Consider the following 6,225-nt stretch of genomic DNA (forward strand, 5'->3'; position numbering starts at 1 on the left):
CAAGGCCAGGTTGGATGGGGCCTTGGGCAGCCTGGTCTGGTATTAAATGGGGAGGTTGGTGGCCCCGCGTGTGGCAGGGGTTTGGAGATTCATGATCCTTGAGGTCCCTTCAACCTTGGCCATTCTGTGATTCTGTGACATTACATTTCACTCAATTCTTTTAAGACTCCAATAATTGCTCCTTTAGTTAACAAGTTAAAACATACACAACATATTGTACACTTCAGTACCATTTCAGTAGGCAGTTAAACATTATTGAGTTAAATGCTTCTGTAGCACATCCTCTAGAGCTAAGAGATGAAGCCACTGAATAGAACCGAAGTCAGCAAATGCAAACCCCAGCAACACTGAATTAGCAGCAAGAATGGAGAGAAGTTTAACTGTCGGATAGCTCCCAAAAACTATTAGGAAAAAAAAATTCAATTTGTAGAGTCAGTGCAGATGAAGGATACAGTGGAATTTGTTCTGCTACAGTTTTCTTGCATATTTCTTTCTTTGATACTACAACACCAAGTAATACAAAAGTGTGATATATAATACTGGCTGCTACCAGCCATAAACATAAAATGTTACCCTGTTCCCTAAACTTACCTATCAACTCTGAATTAAAGTAGAAACCAGTACACTGTGGTTTTTGTAGCTGTCTAAACATATTCATTTGCAACCCAACTATTTCAGATTGGACAACTGGATCTCTTTCCCACTTTTTACTCTTCTGAGCATGTCTAATCGTACATTGTTTAAAACACTTAGTTTTATTTATTTTTTATTTTTTTTCAGTATTTCAGTTATCAAAAAGTCATTGACTACATCAATGTAGTTGAACCTGGAGAAAAAAAAAAACAATACAGCAAACTGTCAAATTATAATATGGGAATACATTTTTGTATAATGTCAGTCTTATCTGAAACAGCTTGAGTCGATACTAGGTTTATCCTGCACTAGCAGTACATAAGCAAGCAGCATGCCTATCACATGGATTTACTTATGGTTTTCTATTAAGTGGTCTAGAACTGGACCTTCATACACTGTAAGATGAGGGGTATGTTTTTGTCAAGGAAGGTAAGACAGCAGAGGTTAGAATTCAGCTGCACTGTGGATATGGATGGGTAGGGGTGGAAGAGAAGGAATGTGGGCAACTCCTTGTAGCATGCTGCTGCCTGTTGCTATGGTGATTTTGCTAAATGCAAGCTTCTACATTTTAGTTAATGTAACATTTAAGTATCAAAATGACTTATCTGATAAAATTGTTTGCTAATTCATACTGGCATTCCTCGTTATACATCATAATCCTGTTTTATAGATAGAACTTTCAGATTTTAATTCTGAAATGAACTTTTCCAATTACATAACTTATTCGGAGAAGCGAAACGATCTACCCTTGAATTTTCAGAAGCCTTATGGAACTGCTTCAGTGGCACAAAGCAGTTTAGGTTTTTATTGTGTGTTTTGCATGAAAAAAAAATGAAAAATGCAACTATCAGAAAAATCAGCTTGTGTGCTGCATCAAAGGCACTGCGTGCGCAGAGAAATTATCTTACAGGTTTTGTAAGTGGAAAGTTACAAAGATATGACTTAAAAAAGCTGGCATGAGAAATCCTTTACAACCTATACAAAGTAAGGCTGAAAAGAGAAAGTCTGACACACCTTGTTGTGGAGAAGTGCTACAACCTCAAACTCATCAAATAGATGCTTAGGGAAAAAAAAGCTGAGATCTCTGAACAAAGTGACCAGCCTCTTAACATCTGTCCCTTTGAGACAGTAACTTGGGAGCAAGGTCTACTTACTTTGCATTGATTAATCTGAAGCCAATAGTTTTTAGAATAGTAAGCTAAATAAATATAGAGATAGTTATCTATTTATTTTTACAGGAACCACTTAGAAAATAAAAGTAATATTTGTTTTGAAGGATGAGGTTTCACTTTTAGGCATACGGTTTCTCTCCCCTCCTGAGCTCCTGGGGTGGCACAGCAGCTGGTGCAGCTGCAGCCTGGCAGTAGGATCAGACCTGGAGCCAAGTGATGAGGAGGTGCATCCATAGTGTTTGAGTAGAGAAAAGCAGCAAGCAGGCAGTGTGCTTTCAGGGAGCCTGCAGAGTGGGAACAAAAGAAGTTGCAAGGCCAGAGCAGAGGCTATTCTAATATAGGCTTTGTGGAGTTTTTCCTCTCCTGCCTTATATCTATGTCAATACAGTAACTCTGTAGGTTGTAAGCAGCTGAATGTTTCCAAGACTGAGCACAGATGCTCCTGTTTGAGTGGGTGAGTGATGGTCATGTGAGGAAGAGAGAGAGACACACATAGAAAAGATGAATTTGTAAAGAGAAGTTCAGTACACAGACGGAATCAAGTAGAAGAAAAAAGGAGAAGCAGAAGATGCAGGGGTGGAGGTGGAGAAGAGTGGGGAGAAAAGGAAAGAGATAGGAGGTGAAAAGAGAAAAACTGAAAGCAATGCTACAATCCCCTGTGGGAAAGAAAGATAAAAAGGAATAAACTTAAGAAAATGAATTGGGGGGGAACAGGAGAGATACAGGAATCAGGATGATATAAATAGCATTTACTTAAAGAATTAGTTTAATTAACTGATCTTTGTCAAATAATTTATTCGGAAGCGCTTTTTGCATGTTTTTTTTTTTAATAATTTATCAAATATTTGCAAAAAGTTACAGTGACATCGACATTTTCTATACCATTTCCTTACTGCTTGATCACTCCAACTAGAAACCCAATTTAAAAAAATAATCCTACCAGTATTCAAACCAAATTGAAACAGCTTATTTATCATGTGGTATTTATCAATTTAGCTTAGTACTGACCTTCCCACATACAAATTCCCAGTAGAATTCATGCAAACAAAAGAATATATGGACAGCCACTTTACAGACATCCACTTTACTTATCACTTAAGTGTCTGTTTATCAAGAACACGGTTCATTTACTATGAAGTACTATGAATAAAAGAAGAATACGATAAAGAAAATTGTATGAATACAACAGCAATGGTGACAGCACATTCATCAGTACAGTCAATTACCATGGAAAAAGTCCACCTTCTGAAACTGTTCTTATGCCTCAGTTTCAGTGGCTTCTCACTCTTACTCCACTCTTATGCATGCCAAAGTACAGAGGATCAGTGCAACATATTTTTAGTTGCACAGGCTGAAAAATGATGCCAGCTTCTAATTTTATCTAACGATTAATTCTGTGAAGGGCCAAAGCAGTTGGCAGCAACACACAGGAGAAAAGCTCAGTGGTGCTTTGTGCTCACAGAAACAAAGATTCCAACAGCCTAGATGGAACCTGAGTCAAACCTCACCATTTTAGAAGAGAACAGCTAACATCTCCATGTGCTTTTATTTCTTCCCCTTTTGCTCTTTGTAATCTATCTTCCCTTTTCTTCCCCCTTTCTCCAAGGATCACGAAGGCACATCCTAGAGACAGGTCACCACAAGCAGACTCGTGAGAGCCCCACAGTACTGGTGGCATATCCAGTGCTTCCCTGGTGGGATTTTCACTGCTCTTGATTTGTTCTGACCAGCAGAAAACGTCACTGAAAAATATTGCACTGAAGAGCTCTAGAGTGGTAATTATAACATGCAGAGATCCATCCTTCACGTGAAAGCAATAAAAAAGAAACCAACTACAGTTGTATTTATTTTCAAAGGAAAGGGAATTATATATAATTATGAAGCTTTTAAAAAGAGCAGAAGTCCTTAAAGGCACTGTGGAAACTATTCAAAGACACAATCCCAGAGGTTCAGACCATATCCACAGCATTTTCTAAGGAGAACTTGAGAAGACAAAAAGAATCCATCCTGACTAACCAGTAAGAGTCAAGAACAACTGGAAAGCATATTAAAGCCCTTTTCAGAGGCATGATGAAAGGGGAGACTGCCACTCATTTAGGCTAAAAAACATGTAAAATGCACCCAAAGATAAAGACAGAAAACAAAGTTCTACAGCCACATTCATTGCAGAAGAATCCAAGACCAGAATCCTCCCTTACAGACAGAACATGTTTGACTGGAATCATATCTGACATTATTTATTGTGATGATTTCACCTTTCTCACCAGCTCTGATCATCTGGTCATAACATTTATTTCCTGTACACCCTACCAAGAATTTAGACACTGAAAGATCCTGAGGGCATTAGGAGATGCTCATTCCTGCATCATGCAGTTGCCCTACAACTCTTTTCTCATACATACTGGATACCCTGCAAGAAATACAAATGTTATTTCCTCCACTTAAGGAAAAATAATAATAATAAAAAAATCAGCCTGACAATAGCTGATGGCACTATCACTAGTTTAATTACTTTAAAAAAGTGCTCGACATATTTCCACAGAAATTCTCTGTATGGCATGGTATTACCATTAGAGGTTTTGGGACAGGTAGTGGAGAAGATGATGGAATTTACCCTAACATACACTCCTGTATATATTCAGTATAAGACCAACAAAACTAGTAGACATCTGAAGTGTCTTTTCTGCCTATGTGAAATTACAGAGAATATATTAAAAAAAAAGCCAAAGAATACAGAGGTCTCTTTTCCATAAAGTGAAAAACTGATGCATTCCTTGCTCCAACACTCCATCAGCTATATCGGTATTTTAGACCTATTCGAGCTTCTGGTTCACGAGTGATATATGAAGAGTGGATCAGAGCACATCTTGTGTAAGCAGACTGAACAGATGACTATTAGGGCATAGGCTGCAAAAACATGACTTTGCAGAAGAGCTTAGAAGAGAAAAAGAAAAAAAAAAAATTCAGCCCTAAGGAGTGATTCTCAAATTGTGAAGGAGGTACTGTGCCAAGCTAAAGTAGTGCTGACAAATATTTTGTGTGGTTATCTGACAAAAGGAATCATTCCTGGAGAGTGAATGAATTCTAAGACGGAGGGAAACACACATACACAAACTCAACAAAAAAGATCAGATTCGATTGATTTTTATTCTAAATAACAAGAAACTTTGCCTCAGTTTTGTTAACCCTTGATTATGTATTTTTAAACACTTTGTCATTCAAAGGTTGCGTTGAACTTTAGTCTCTGAAGAAAGAACTAAGTAAAACATTAACACAGAAACATCGAACTCAGAGGTGGTAGCTGGACTATAATAGCTAACACATCCTAAAAAACATTAAAAGCCAACAGTAATTGAAAAAAGTCTTAACATTATTTGAAGAACATCAAACAAAAGAAGTCTTCAGAAGAAAGGGCACTTGGATGACTGATAGCTAAATCACATTTTTCATCCATGTTTAAGGCAGTTTTCAAGAAATACTTGATGAAGTTTTTTGTTAGAGATTTTGACTCTGCCTTTGGACACTCCTTTTATTACAGTGGATGTAACTAAACGGCTTGTCTGTTATCTGTCCCCTCAGTAAACGCTACACATCCTGTTCCAAACCAACCAGAACACCCGCAATTATTAACAGGCTGCCAGAATGACTGAATACGTGTACTTCACATGCTCAGAATTATTGACTTCTTTTTATTTAACAACAAGTAAATATTTCCAAACAATAACCAAGAAAATACCGCAAAATTGCTGAGATTGAATAGCCTTGCCCACCTCATCCAGCCAACACGATGTGTAACTTATAAACAACTACACGGAAACAGAACACCTTCTACATGTGAAAGTACTGAAGAACTGCCTAAGGAAGAGCTTGTTACGTGCCTGAGAAGCCCAGGAGAAGGTCAGAATCCCCATCCTTACAGAATTCTACAAATAGATGAGCAGCATGTTGTGAATATCCACATGTATTTGTTGGCCCATCCAAAAGAGCAGCAGCAGGTGAGAGCCATCTCTGGCCTAGCAGCAGCCTCAATAATTAATTGGCCTAGAAGGAGGTGAGTGGAACCACGTCCGCTGCCAGCCCAGGTGGGTTATGGTGCTGTCTGAGGACCAGGCGAGGAACCAGCAGCGGTCCTCCACCCTGAAGGAGGCCGGAGCAGAAACCAGAACCTACCTCTGTTAAGCAAAGAACAGGCATACAAAGGCGCAAACATAAAAGCACGATACGACACGTGAGATGAGAGCACACTGCTGGTGACAACAGTTTTACAATTCGCGGGGCTCGAGTTCAGCAGCACTGACAAGTATTTGAAAAACAAAAAAACTACTACTCATTCTGGATCTGCCGTCAGACGTAGTTGGCCTCTTCCCGCGGCGGTACAGCCGCCTCCGCCCCCAACGCTCAGCAGAGCCCCGGCTGCCGC

This window comes from Meleagris gallopavo, chromosome 16, assembly GCF_000146605.3.
Source record: "Meleagris gallopavo isolate NT-WF06-2002-E0010 breed Aviagen turkey brand Nicholas breeding stock chromosome 16, Turkey_5.1, whole genome shotgun sequence".
NCBI lineage: Eukaryota > Metazoa > Chordata > Aves > Galliformes > Phasianidae > Meleagris > Meleagris gallopavo.